The 15,745-nt window shown below is 42.5% G+C and overlaps 1 protein-coding gene across 1 annotated transcript in view; it reads left to right on the forward strand.

Moving 5' to 3' along the window:
* LOC126234341 (juvenile hormone acid O-methyltransferase-like) overlaps positions 1-15,745 on the forward strand; it is a 164,197-nt gene that overhangs the window by 3,548 nt on the left and 144,904 nt on the right. The window lies entirely within an intron of this gene.

Consider the following 15,745-nt stretch of genomic DNA (forward strand, 5'->3'; position numbering starts at 1 on the left):
ATAGCGACACCCTCTTTGTCCCCTCCTCTCTTAGGAGGCCAACAAGATTAGAACAGGATACATTTTGGTCTACCGCCAAACACTAATGAGTATTGCGGATCTTCGCTGAGCAACATCTTTCTTTACTACGTGAGAAAGACGAAACGTCACCAACTGTTTGCATGTACGAGTTCTATTCTGAGCTGATTAAATTCTGCTGCTTTGCGGAAGTAACTTGTGCATTCGGTGTTTTCGGCAGTCGCGGTTCATATGGCTTAACCCTTTCAAGGGCAAAATAAAAAAAAATAATTTTTAATTTTTCCTTGTTTTTATTGTATTAATTTTCATACGGTGAGACAGAAAAATGTAAAAATTAAATGAAATATACATAAACTGAACACATACAGGGTGGTTTCAAATGGAGCCACTGCCCACTAAATGTCATCACTTTTGATGATACAGTAAAAAGCAATTCCTTTCTGCAGATAAGCGTAAGGCTACCTGGCAGTGACAGACTACATGTCCATCTGCTTCTGTGGGGTTCTTTCTTTGTGCTGCAGTGCACACAGCGCCTTGAGGTTCCATGTTTTGGCAGATGTTTTGCTTCCGATATAAGTTTCTCATGGGGAACAACAATTTTGCATTTTTTTACAGATGGTTCTGACGGTGTACTGGGATGGCCAGGACTTTGTTTGAAGACATTACTACCCACCAGGCCTGTGGCAACACGTCTTCGAAAATCCTTTAGCACTTGCTTCGCTGTTGGATTACATAATCGAAAAAGAATAAATGCATTTCCAATAGAAATATCAACTATATACCAAAATAATCTTAGCCACCACCTTCGTGATTTCCTGCCTATTGCATAAAAACTGTTCATCATATCTGCCTTATCGACATATCCCATATTTGCATTATATGATTTCACTATTTTTGGGAAAGGTACCTTTGTGATTTTTCCATCGTTTTCTTTATGGCTGACTTCTTCAACACATACAGGCGAATCAATTGTAGACAGCAACATGACTACATGTTTGTCTTTCCATTTGATGCAGGTAATGCCATTAGAACGAACTGACCAGTGAAACTCTCCTCTTTGCAACTCTTTGTCTGTTTTTAGCGTAGGAAGTCCTTTTCTGTGTGATCTAATTGTTCCACAGGCAAAAAGTCCGTCATCTCTTAGCTTCTGTAAAAGTGAGACGCTGGTAAAAAAATTGTCAAAGTATATGTGGTATCCCTTTCCTTCCAAGCATTTACACATATCTCTCACAATTCTCTCTCCTAAGGATGCCTTCAAATTTTCCAGTATATATCTGAAAATCACAAATATACCCAAGCTTATCAGTCTGACCCGCATTTTGTATCCTCTCTTGATTGGCTTTTCGGGCATATATTGTTTGAATGCGATTCGTCCTTTGAACTTCACCATGCATTCATCTATAGCTTGCTCCTTAGTAGGTGCAGAGAATTCTTTGAAGTTTATCAGTATCTGATTGATTAGTGGACGGATTTTATATAATTTGTCATAATTTCTGCTCACCCTTGAAGGCATAACAGCGTTGTCATTGATGTGAATATGGGTCAAAATCCAGCTGAACCTTTTTACTGACATTAGTGAGGAAATGTACTCATATCGAAGTTCCTTATGGGATGACCAGCAATCACGATAATAACAATGCTCCTTGGTTCCCATTAGAATGTTTATAGCCAAAAATACTTTTAGTTCTGCTTTAGAAAGAGGCCTGAAATTGCCACCTTTCTGTGTTGCGTACAGGTTAGACTGGAAAACTAAGTGTTCTAACATAGTGTCACAAAACAGACACAAAAAAATCTGCTGGTTGCATACCTTCACTGTCATTTTTAAGTTTTCCTCGTACACCAGTTTCCTCTGAAAAATTCGCGGCCAAGTTCATTACACTGACGTCCTTTCTCCATCAAAAATTCGCAATGGAAGACAGTGGCAAATCGTCGTTAGTGCTGAAACTATCATCACTGTCACTGTCAAAATTGTCCTTACTCTCTCTTTGCGAAATAATCTGAGATAAAACAGGTGTTTTCATTCGCAAATCCAGATCACTATCTTCAGCTAGCACATCACTTTCAATGTCACTGCTGGTGTCAATCTGTGAGTCGGGATCTGAAGGAATATCTGCGAAAAGGCACTCCAGAATTTCCTCATCCTTTAGTCTGTGAGAATACATCACGTGAAACTGGAAAAAAAATTTCGTCACACCTACTAATGCTGCCGTTACAGTGAAACGTCCCCTTTCAACAATTATACATGACTGTGCTTAACCTGACACACAATATTTTTAGCGCAACGCAATCTGACTTTCAGAAATCCCTACAAAGACTGGCCCTGACTAACATTAACCTATGCATTTCACAAATCGCTTACCTCACAAAAATCTTGGTTACTCGAACTACTGCAATACAGCGAGCGCCACTACTGCCAGCTAAATAAAAGATTCAGACTACTGAAGGCACTAACTACTGATAGGCATAGTTAGCAAATGAAAGATTTTAATAGAGAACAAACAATGTATTTACCTTAATAGTCATAATATATATAGCAGTACATGACAAATTTCAAAACTCCGCCATTTCTCTCCCCACATCCACCACTGCTGGCGGCTCACCTCCAACTGCGCAACGCTACGCGCTGTTCACATCCAGCTGCCGCTGCCCAACACTACAATGGCAGACAACAATGCAAACCAGCCACAGACTGCACACAGCACAGCCAGTGATTCTCACACAGACCGCTACGTAACGTTGCCAATAAGAAAACATAAACAGCCTACTTACAACAGGAGCAGTGGTTTCAAATGGAACCACCACAACATTCAAGGAAATAAATGCATTATTTTGGTTATTAATGCAGTACATATAGTATTAATGTAAACAGAACAGTATTCTGCATTTAATACATGCATAAAAGTTACCTAATACAGAAGAAAACAGTCACAATTTGAGAATAAATACATTCGCTCACAGCGTACAAAAATGGCTATCCAACTCGCCTCACTACTTTTTTAATATTTACAGATTTTGAAGCGGTTCCAGTGACAGCCGCTAGAGGGCAGCACTAACTAGGCTGCTGAATGGTTTCCCCAAATGTAGCCACTGCCCTTTTGCCACAAAATGAGAAAATTGTAGGTGCTTTCAGGCGGAACCACTTCCCATGAAAGGGTTAAATCCGTATGCACTGATTATTATTTGCTAATTTTAGGTATGTAATAATCTACTTAGGACCGCTAGATTTTGAATTTCTGGCCTTTTTCCTGCATCTAAAGGGAAGCTACAGGAATCAATTTTAACAGATCTGAAAAATAAATAAGAACAGTAAGAAATTTAGAGTGCTCTAAAACACGCACAAAATGTGGCAGTCTAGACAAAATGAATTGCTTGTGAAATGACACATTATATAACCGAGAAAACGTAGCAAATGCTCGATGCGGCAGTGTGCATCACCTCCAACGTGGGGTCCGATGTGAAAGTGCTTGCCGAACAACACCGTTATAACGTTACCTACCACTGAAACACCAGGTCATAGCATTCTCATTCTCAGTATTTTCATTTTACGGGATATGATGTTACATCGAACAAGGCTTGCTCATCGCATTTAAGTGCGAAATATGGTAGCGCAGTATGACAATTCTGGATTTACAATTTTTTGGCATTATTAACTTATTCTTTACTGAGACCACCTACTGAGCAGCGAAGTGTCGATAGTCGTGTAGCAACAGTGATAAAACAATATCAAGCAGTAAAAATAATCTTTGGTTGCTGCCAATGGCCGGCCGACGTGGCTGTGCGGTTCTAGGCGCTTCAGTCTGGAACCGCGTGACCACTACGGTCGCAGGTTCGAATCCTGCCTCGGGCATGGATGTGTGTGATGTCCTTAGGTTAGTTAGGTTTAAGTAGTTCTAAGTTCTAGGGAACTGATGACCTCAGAATTTAAGTCCCATAGTGTTCAGAGCCATTTGAACCATTTTTTGCTGCCAATGTTTTATAAATTATTGTTGTTGTTCGTGATGTGCTTGCACTGTGTAATATTTGACTCAGAGAAGATTGTTGCCAGGACTCTTGAGATGAGATGCAGACGTGTCGAGGTGTGTGTTTGGGTACAACATGGAACAATTTGCGCCCATCCCGAGATTGTGTTCAATTTATTAATGCGCACTTAACTTTGTCTGAGGAAATGCATTGTGTGTTTGGCATACGGAAGTGTGCTGAATTGCCGGCCGGAGTGGCCGAGCGGTTCTAGGCGCTAAAGTCTGGAACCGCGCGACCGCTACGTTGCAGATTCGAATCCTGCCTCGGGCATGGATGTGTGTGATGTCCTTAGGTTAGTTAGGTTTAAGTAGTTCTAAGTTCTAGGGAACTGATGACCTCAGAAGTTAAGTCCCATAGTGTTCAGAGCCATTTGAACCATTTTTTGTGCTGAATTAGAGCATAGCTTGAATTTTTCGAGAAAGAACAACAGCAAGCTTAAACACTTCATTTTGTAACTCGTAATTAGTTCTTGCCAATTGAAGTTTTTATTGTCCGCATCACAATCTGTTACTTATGGAGGATATAATTCATTTTTGTGTAACTCTGTGCGGTAAATCGAATGTATCTACAAATCATGATTGGACGATTCAGCAGTAATAATCGAGAAACAGATTTGCAGAAGAGACAGCATTGCCAATGTTGAACTGATGTGTTAAAATGTAAAAATATCGTGTCGAGACGCGCGGGTTAGCCTCGCGGTCTCAGGCTTCTTGTGACGGTTTGCGTGGCTCCCCCCCCCCACCCCCCACCTCCCCCCCTTTCCCCGTCGGAGGTTCGAGTACTCCCAAGGGGCATAGGTGATATGGGTGTCTGTGTTGTCTTTAGCATAAGTTAGTTTAAGTTAGATTAAGTAGTGTGTAAGCCTAGGGACCGATGACCTTAGCAGTTTGGTCCCACAGAAACTTACCACAAACTTCCAATTTTATCGTGTCGATCTCATTATTTATAGTTAATTATAGTTAAATTGTAAATCTCTGTACTGCAGAAACTCAGTTTTATTTTGCGCCTCTAACGAAGCAAATTCATATCGACACGTAATATTTTACAGGCGTTATCATGTACGACCAAGTAGGACGAAGACTTATATCACTCTCTCTGTGTTCTTTTGTATCCACAGAAGTTAGTTAGCGCTTATCAGCAGAGAGAAAAAGACGTTTTTGTAATGAACTCCACCATTAAACAATACGCACCATTACATGCGACTTGTAACTATTATTCGATGTAGCGTAATTAGTTGTAATAATCTTACGAAGTGTATCAAAAGTGTGTACTTGAAGCAGTTATGATCGAACCACTAATTTCTGTGTCTTGTTTTTTAATAATCGAAAGAGACCCCTATGTTCCGAGATTCCTGTCAACCGAGGACCAGAGTGAGAGAAATATTTTGCAACATTCCCTCATCTATGAGATAAGCGACGCGGTCATCAATAAAAACTCTATATGGGATTCATGGCAAAAGCATAAGCAAAATAAAAATTAAAATATGTGTATAATTTAATGTTTAAGTTTTCCGCCAGATTTGCAAACACTATTTTTTTTAGTGATTAGTTTCTAGCATTTTTGTTCATTCTCAAACCATTAGCTGCATTTGTAGTGTTTCACTGTACATAATGCATCTGTTTTTACATCAGACCAGTATAACAAACGTTAACTGATTGTATTACGATTGTCTTAATACATTAAAAATTCGATAATCATCTTTAGTTGTTTATACATAAAAATTTAAGAAATACAGGGTGTATCAAAAAGAATCGTCCGAATTGGCACGTCTATATTTCTGAAACTAATATGCATATACAATGAATTCATTTTTTGATGGACGGGAAACACAAAAAGTTTTTTTTTTTCATACCTCCTCAGAGGTGTTCAATACACCCCCTCTGAGACGTACGACATATGTCAATGCAGTAGTCATATTGTTCCCATATTGCAGCGAGCATGTCTTGAGTTACGGCTTCCACAGCTGCTGTTATGCGATGTCTCAGTTCATTCATTGTTGTTGCTAACGGAGGCACATAAACACAGTCTTTTATAAACCCTCACAAGAAATAGTCACATACAGTCAGGTTCGGTGACCTTGGAGGCCAGTAATGTAAGGCTGAATCATTTGGTCCTCTGCGACCGGTCCATTGTTCAGCAATCCTTCGATTTAAAAATTCCCACTCTTCCAGATGCCAGTGTGACGCAGCCCCATCATGTTAGTAAATGAAGTCATTCGAATCAGTCTCCAACTGTGGGAAAAGATAGTTCTCATATCGAGATGTGTGATTCCTGTAACACTGTTCTCGGTAAAGAAAAATGGACCATACACCTTTTCCCATAAAACTGCACAAAACACATTAAATTTTGGAGAGTTTCTCTCGTGTTGTACAACTTCATGTAGTTATTCTGTACCCCGTATTCTCACATTATGACAATTCACCTTTCCATTTAAATGGAATGTTGCCTCGTCGCTGAACACTAAACGTGGAAGAAAACTGTCATCCTCTATCTGCCGAGAACGAAATTACCGAACTCCACACGTTGTTGTTTTTCACCTTTACGAAGAGCTAGCAGTAGCAGAATTTTGTATGGTTTGATGTGTAAACGTCGACGCAACACACGCCAGACGGACCTCAGGGGCATGATGAGCTGTCGAGCTGCATGGCGAATGGATTCCTGTGGACTCCTTGTGAAACTGTGGCGGATGCGTCAGACAATCGGGGACGGCCCGGCGATGTGCCTTTACACAAACAGCCTGTTTCTAGGAACTGTTGATGCCATCGTCTAACGCTCTGTGCTGTAGGAGGATGCGCACCATAACTAGCACGAAAGTCACGCTGAACAGTTGCCGACCCGGACTGTGCAAAACGTCACAAAAAGCTTTCTGTTGTCCCGATACCATTTTTACTGGAACTGAAGTGGGTGCACACTGCTGCTACCTAGCAGGAATCATGTAAAACTCGAGAGCTTACTCTTTCCAATAGTACGCTGTTCACTCGCATATCTCAAATAATAAAATAGTTTTGATTTTTTTAAAAATCGGATGATTCTTTTTGAAACATCCTGTACATGTGCTGAATGAGGAGGGATGTTACAGGACAAAAGTGATGGGGCGTACTCAATTTCATCTGGTGTGACATTCGGCTCAAGAATTTTTAAGGACGTTTTAGCGGGACAGAAACCACCATGTGTTCCTATCTGCGGCCTGAGTATAGAGAAGATAACGTTGCGCTTCAGATTTTCCTGACCCATTTAATAAACATCTCTGAACTCGTTTTATTCGTAGCTGCTACTTTTTCAGCAGCTGTATGTATTTCAGAGTAAAATTTAATCGTCAGTTGGAAATATACCGGGTGATCAAACAGTCATTATTAATTTGAAAACTTAATAAACCGCGGAATAATGTAGATAGAGAGGTAAGAATTGACACACATGTTTGGAACGACATGAGGTTTTATTAGAACAAAAAAAGTTCACAAAATGTCCGACAGATGGCGCTGGACAGCAAAACGTCAGTGACTGCGCATGACAATCGTGTATAAAAGGGGCTGTAATGAGAGAGAGAATCAAATGCGCCAGCAGCCACAGCATGTTGACGTTACCTGAAAAGGCGCTTTTAGTGAAGCTGTATTATCAGAATGGGGAATGTACTAGTTCAGCGTTACGACCCTATCGCCATAGGAAGGGGATTCGAACGGGTAAAGGTCCGTTGACAAATGCAGCTGTGGCGAGAATGATTTCGAAGTTCGAAGCCACGGGTTGTTTAGACGATAGACCCCGTAGTGGCCGACCGAGCACAAGGCGTAATGCTGCAGGAAGAAATGGTGTCTGTAGCGGGTTCGTCTATGCACGGGGAAGTCAGCGCTCGTGCAGTCGCACGTCGCACCGGCATTCCATACACTACTGTTTGGTTGGCACTTAGGCGTACCCTCCGATGCTATCCTACAAAATCCATCGGCATCATGAACTGTTACCTGGCGATTTAGTGAATCAGAGCGCATTTTCGGTGTGGGCGTTTCAAAAGATGGCGAAAGATGGCGATTGGTTGAGTAACGTATTGTGGACCGACGAAGCGCATTTCACGCTCCGAGGGTCTGTCAACGCCCATAACTGCAGAATTTGGGCTACCGAAAATCCTAGAACTGTTGCGGAAACTCCATTGCACGACGAGAAAGTCACGGTATGGGTTGGATTTACCACATCTACCGTTATGGGGCCTTTTTTCTTCGAGGAAATGCGTAATTCTGGTTTTGTAACTGCTACCGTGACGGGTGAGAGGTACGCCGATATATTACAGAATCGCATCATCCCCAGCCTGGCTGATAAACAGCTGCTGGAGCGTATGATGTTTATGCAGGATGGCGCTCCACCCTATATTGCTAGACGCGTGAAAGATCTCTTATGCGCGTCGTTTGGTGATGATCGTGTGCTCAGTCGCCACTTTCATCATGCTTGGCCTCCCAGGTCCCCAGACCTCAGTCCGTGCGATTATTGGCTTTGGGGTTACCTGAAGTCGCACGTGTATCGTGATCGACCGACATCTCTAGGGATGCTGAAAGACAACATCCGACGCCAATGCCTCACCATAACTCCGGACATGCTTTACAGCGCTGTTCACATCATCTTTGCTTTTTCTTACTTTGTTATGCTAATTATTGCTATTCCGATCAGATGAAGCCCCATCTATCGGACATTTTTTGAACTTTTGTATTTTTTTGGTTCTAATAAAACCCCATGTCATTCCAAGCATGTGTGTCAATTTGTACCTCTCTATCTACATTATTCCGTGATTTATTCAGTTTTCAAATTTATATTGACTTTTTGATCACTCGGTATTTTTATTATGCTTTACCGGTTTCAACAAATTAATTAGTCATCTTCAGAAGCGCACAAAATTATGGATATTTTAAACGTTTAGATCTTGGCTATATTTTTTTTTTGTAAAGTACAATAATTGTATTACAGAAACTTAAACTTAGTACTGGTTTAGCAGTAGCAGTAGCAGTAGCAGCTACTGACTGTAGCGAGCCAGTGGGTGTTTTGGACCTTCCATCGAGCTACGGACCCCCTTGAAGATGTCTCCCGCAGTCGGAGACGAAACGTTGGGAATTAACACAAAATTCATCAACCGACCACGGCATAACAGCCCGGATAATTATAATGGACATGACAGTACTAAGTAAGTTTCTGTATACACTTCTTGTATTTTAGATAAATATGTAAATAAGGTCTAAAGATTTATGAAATCACAAATTTTGCAGGCTTGTGAAGATGATAAATAAATTTGTTAAAGCCCGTAAAGCGATATAAAAATATGTTTGCAACTGGCGACTGAATTTTACTCTGAACTTTCTGAATTTAATACACTACTGGTCACTAAAATTGCAACAGCAAGGAAGGACTGTAACTAACGGAATTTTTTATTGTGCATATACAGTGTATTAAGAAAAATACATGATTAAATTTGAAAATGATTTTGGGGTATAGAGGGTGCAGAATTTAACCCGTGGGGCAACATGCAGTCTTGTGTTATCTCGTTGAAAGATAGGGCACGGCCACAGGCCTTTACACGTCAAACATGTTGTCTATGCAAACCAAAGGTGATCGTGTTGTTTACTGAGTACCATATACCATTAGGCCAGGTATTGGACTCATATTACGACGACGAATGCAAGTTGGAGATGACTGTGGGAAATGCAATTAGGTAACATTCGTTTTCATCAGAGCGTCCACACATGCATACCTTATGGTGCCGTACACTGAAACGGACTCGTCTGTAGGACGATGCAGTGTCACCAATATGTACAGAAACTGGAAAACCTGGAAAAAAGGAAATGGGGCTCCACCGCTAACCGTCATGTACTCGCTGTAATTAAGAAACTCTATCAGTGTCAAATTCACCATAAACGTGTCCAGTTATTATGGATCAAGCGACATTCTAGTATCTCATGTAATGAGATGATGGACCGCCTGGCAAAACAAAGTGTGACCGATGGCCCAGCTTACTACACCTGCATTTCACATACAGATTTTGTTGCTGGCGTGAAAATAAAGGTTCATCAAGAATGGTCACATACGTGGGAGATCTCACAACAGTCCAAAGGAGGACATTATGCCGCAATAGGCGGCCGTGGTGGCCGAGCTGTTCTAGGCACTTCAGTCCGGAACCGCGGGACTGCTACGGTCGCAGGTTCGAATCCTGCCTCGGACATGGATGTGTGTGATGTACTTAGGTTAGTTAGGTTTAAGTAGTTTTAAGTTCAAGGGGACTGATGACCTCAGATGTTAAGTCTCATAGTGCTCAGAGCCATTTGAACCATTTTATGTCGCAATACAGCCGGGTATTCCGTGAAAAACCCAGCACGTCATACCACTACCACAACGCGCATCACCGAGCGGGGTGGCGCAGTGGTTAGACACTGGACTCGCATTCGGGAGGACGACGGTTCACTCCCGCGTCCGGCCATTCTGATTTAGGTTTTCCGTGATTTCCCTAAATCACTCCAGGCAAATGCCGGGATGGTTCCTCTGAAAGGGCACGGCCGACTTCCTTCCCCATCCTTCCCTAATCCGATGAGACCGATGACCACGCTGTCTGGTCTCCTTCCCGAAACCAACCAACCAACCAACGCGCATCCGGATGCGTCACGGCTGCTACCCTACACATCTTTATAACGTAGGATGAAACGTTGCCATCTCCATACTGTGAAGATCACCCAACCGAAATTGCAGACATCAACGATGTGATACTAGGATGTTCACGCTATGACACAACGCCGTAAGTTTCTTAAGGCCTTGATCACACCATAAAATCCTCAGCCTACATCTGTGACGGACCTGTTTTGACAACTGACCACAATAGACTATATCAGTATGGCCCAGTTCCTGCAAGAAGCGGATACCGAATTATAAATCAGACTCGAGTCTAAGAAGTTGTGATATACGGACTGCACTGAGTGCATGAATGTACACTCTGTACCATGAATTTCACCTGTAACTAATGTAATTTCTAATGTGTATGCTTTAATGTGATATTGTATACCAAACCTGTAGTTACTCGTTTCTCTGGGTAATTGGTTAATGCCAAAGGCATGGGCGTACCCAGCGAGGGGCAGGGGGGGGGGGGGCAGCTGCCGTCCCCCCCCCCCCTAGAAGATATTCGCAGTTTTTCACTAGTTTACTGTTTTATTTGATAAGAAATGCTGCATGTTTTCTCGGATTGTATAAGTGCATTCTTGTATTTAAAATGTTTATTAAAAGCAGCTTTTCACTGGTTTACTGTTTTATTTAATAAGAAGTGCTGTATGTTGTCTCGAGTCCTTGTTTCCTGAGACTAGTATGACCTGCCACTCCCCCCCCCCCCCCCCCCCCCCAATAGTTCAGATCCTGGGTTCGCCCCTGGCCAAAGGCCAAAAAATTATATACACTGCTGGCCACCGTAAATGCGACACCCTGAAGGAAGCATCTGAATCAAGTGAAATTTACACCATGGGTTTGCAGCGATGGGATATGCAAAGGATTAGAATTTCAGCGCAGACGCACATTACGCGCGCCTGTGGCGCCACCTCATTGCGCCATTTAAGGCTTGGCGATTTCGACGAGTGTACGTTCGGCACGTGTGTTTACCTGGTGGTTGTTTCACAAGATGATCAGTTATGCCTCGTAGACAACAGCGAACATCGTTTGATCAAGTAACCGAGTTCGACAGAGGAAGGATAGTGGCTTACCGAGATTGTGGATTATCATACAGAGAAATCGCTAGTCGTGTTGGACGAAACCAAACAACTGTAATGCGGATATGTGACCGTTGGATGCAGGAGGGTACGACGGACCGACGTGGTCGATCGCATTCACCTTGGTGCACCACTGCACGTGCTGATAGGCAAATTGTGCGCATGGCAGTGACGGATCGCTCAGTGACATCCCGAACCATAGCACAGCACATTGCGTCTGTAACGCATCATCCAGTGTCTGCGCGTACCATTCGACGCCGTTTACAGCAGAGTGGTCTGTCCGCAAGACGTCCATTGCTTCGTCTACCATTGACGCAGAACCACAGACGTCTCCGTCGCCAATGGTATGATGACAGACGGATGTGGACGGCAGAATGGAATGACGTTGTCTTTACTGACGAGGAACGCTTGTGTCTGCAGCACCACGATGGTCGGATTCGAGTGTGGAGACACCGTGGAGAGAGGATGCTGGACAGCTGCACCATGCACCGCCACACTGGTCTTGCACCGGGTATTATGGTATGGGGCGGTATTGGATATTACTCTCGCACGCCTCTAGTACGCATTGCCGGTACTTTAAATAGCCGGCGCTACATATCCGAGGTGCTGGAGCCAGTTGTCCTTCCTTACCTTCAGGGCTCGGCCGCAGCCATATTTCAACAGGATAATGCGCGACCACACGTGGCACGCATTGTCCAAAGGTTCTTCGTCAATAACCAGATTGAATTGCTTCCCTGGCCGGCTCGCTCTCCGGATCTTTCGCCGATAGAAAACATGTGGTCCATGGTTGCTCAACGAGTGACCCAGATTACATCCCCAGCTGCCACACCAGATGATCTTTGGCAACGTGTGGAAGCTGCTTGGGCTGCTGTACCCCAGGAACACATCCAACGTCTCTTTGACTCAATGCCGAGACGTGTGGCAGCGGTGATCTCCAACAATGGCGGCTACTCTGGCTACTGATTTTGGCAGGAACCACATATCACAGACGTCTGTAAACGTAATCATTTGATACTTGGTCAACATGTTATCTACAAAATAAATTTTGTTGTGCTACCGCTTGTCTTTCTTGGTGTTGCATTTACGGTGGCCAGCAGTGTATATACTGAACGGATGAGCGAAGCGAAGAATACAGTATGTCTGTCCTATTGTCCGCTAGTTGCGTGGGGCTTTGTTACCCTCCTCAGCGATGAGTCTGAACCTCCTCAATCCATCGATTCCATAGTTGCACGACAATCATGGTATCCCGACGAAAGAGAGCAGCAGCAACACGGAACAATACAGCACAGTCTCGATAGAGCACGCACCTAACTGTGTAGAATTCCGACACGTATTGGTAGCACTTCGAAACGATGACTGTTAGTGAACATCCAAGATTACCCGTTTTACTAATCTGAGTCAGTTCCAGCTTCTTGTGACGAACCCACATGGTAAGTAAGAACAATCGTTGCTGTATGTTCTTTACAAATGGAACTGGAACAAAGATGGCATCCATGCTGTGTTTATCTGTTATTTTTTTCTTTTATGGCAGTAATGACATCTTGTTTTTTCTCTTGATTCACTTGCTTCTTCTGCTGTAGGCAGGTTGTGGAGACCTACAACAACTTTTATTTTCTTCTTCAAGTGGTGTGATATGCTAGGAATTTGCACACGTTTGATCATATGTGCTTTTGTAAACACTGTACTCCATTCTGTTAGGAATCTTCTCTTTGGCATTAAGTCATTCTTATTTATCTTATATATTATTTGAGCATTTATCGCCTCGATGTTCAGCAAGGTGAAAAACAGCGTAAGGAGCAAGCGGTTGCTCATTCTTGAAACAGAATATTCCGATTTCAGGCGGTCTGCAACATCTACGCCGCCTTTTGTACGATTGTAGAATGTAATCACTTCAGGTTTATTTGATTCGTCACTGTCCGCTTCTTTACTATCGTCCCTGTGCACGGTTGAAATCGTTAGTACAATCCTTTCTGTTTCTTGTTCCGAACGTATGAACAAAGGAGACAATTGTTATCTGCCTTCTCTGCAAACGCGAAAATGCTGCTGCTTATTGACCCAACCTTTACAGACAGTAGCTCTGCTGGAATTTCTCCCTTATTAGTCCGCAAACTACCCACTACTGTGAGTCGATGATCAGTGTACAGTTCGTTAGCAACTGGTATGGATGTAAAATAACTGACCATGTCACGTTTCTGCCTGTCTTTTCAATGGGTCGAATTAGTCGTAACATCACATTCCTTGCATCATTAGGTACTTGATGTGGATTAGCAGGCTGTTTGCCTGCATATATTTCCATACCCAGCGTGTAAAAAGTTGTAGCATCACAGAGTGCATATACTTTTATTCCGTATTTTGCTGGCTTATTGGGAATATACTGCCCGAATTTGCAACGTCCACGGAAAGCTTCCAGCATCTCATCTGTTGTTGTCCATGGTCCTACACTGTAACTCATCTTGCAGACGTTTACAAACCTTTCGAATATTTCCCTAATCAGTGTCAGGTTTCCTATTTCCTTCCTCTCCGCCATCGTACAGCTTGCAGAAGAGTATGGAATCTTTGTCTCCTCATCGATGCAATAAAAGAAATCTGGTGCAGTTCCATCAGTGGCCCATAGTTCATCCGTATGGAGGTGCTGACTTTTTCACTGCTGCGAGATATAAAACACCATGGAAAGCAGATAATTCTTTAAAATCTGTCTGTTGGCAGTCTCGAGCACTCTGTGAATATTTTTTGAAAGACATCATGTTTACGCCAGTGACTGTTAAACAGTGCAAAAGTTACTAGTGATGGTGGAACGAATATGTGTGTGTGCAGATTGTGCTGTTTTACGATATATGGACATGTGTGCTCGCACTACTTAGCAGGGTTACGAATGTATATAACAGCAAATGAAAATGACATATAAATGTGTTAGCATGTATAAATTTGACATGGCTTAAAGCCAAAACATCTGCACTTGATAATGGCCTAGAGCCGAAATTGCAGTAGTGGAAATAAAAGCTTAACAGTCACTGGCGTAAACATGATGTCTTTCAAAAAATATTACATGACTGTGAATCCCAGTTATGAAAAGTTAATTAACACCGTGAATAGCCTGCTGCCATTAAGTCTAGTTCTTGGTTTGTGTATTTTACAATGCGGTCAGTTACACTGTCTGGAAAAAATACTTTCCAGCAGTCGAGATCAGTTTTCGAAATTTTTGCTTCCCCCTTTACACCTGGAAGCTGTGTCACAATATTCTGACGAGCAGTTTTTGATGGAGGGGCTTTGCGATTAAACCATTTTGTTTCCCCATCCCTACCTTGATACGTATCATTATTTGCAGATGTTGTAGCTACTGTAGAGACAGTTTCAGAATCGCTGTCAGACTGCTGTGTTGCTTTGTCAATCTCTCCGTGTTCGGACTGGGCGTCGGTATCTGAAGACAGGCCTTCTATATGAATATTTTCATCCAGCGGCTCCTCTAACCGCATCAATATCTGTTCGCCTGACATGACACCTATCCTGTAAAATTTTATATATTTTCACATCTGACAGAGCATATCAAGTACTCTGTGTACACAGCTGCTTCATTCGATACCAAATAAGTATACTTACTTTTCCTTAATAGAACGCGTAATATGTGCAGAATACGTCCAGGAGAAAAAATTAACCTAATCTCACGTCACTAACACAGAGAAACAGACTAAACGAGAAGCAAGACGGTGTTTCATGAATGTACAGGGCACTGTTACGCGAGAACTCCGGTGCGAGAAATAATCTAATAATACGCACCGCTCCAAACAAAGCCGCTAATTGCGGGCTTTACTTGTAATTAGACCGGCAAAAGCCACGTGGACTGAAGGTAGAAATATTAAAGAAAGCTTTCCAAGATCAACACTTAAATATCTTTAAAATATATTGTAATATTTCGGTAAAATCATGAATGTTAGATTTTTCCTCATGTGCGAGCGATTCCGGGTTAACCCACCATACCGTTTCTAATGAGTATT

The sequence above is a fragment of the Schistocerca nitens genome, chromosome 2 (genome assembly GCF_023898315.1).
Source record: "Schistocerca nitens isolate TAMUIC-IGC-003100 chromosome 2, iqSchNite1.1, whole genome shotgun sequence".
In the NCBI taxonomy this organism is placed as follows: Eukaryota; Metazoa; Arthropoda; class Insecta; order Orthoptera; family Acrididae; genus Schistocerca; species Schistocerca nitens.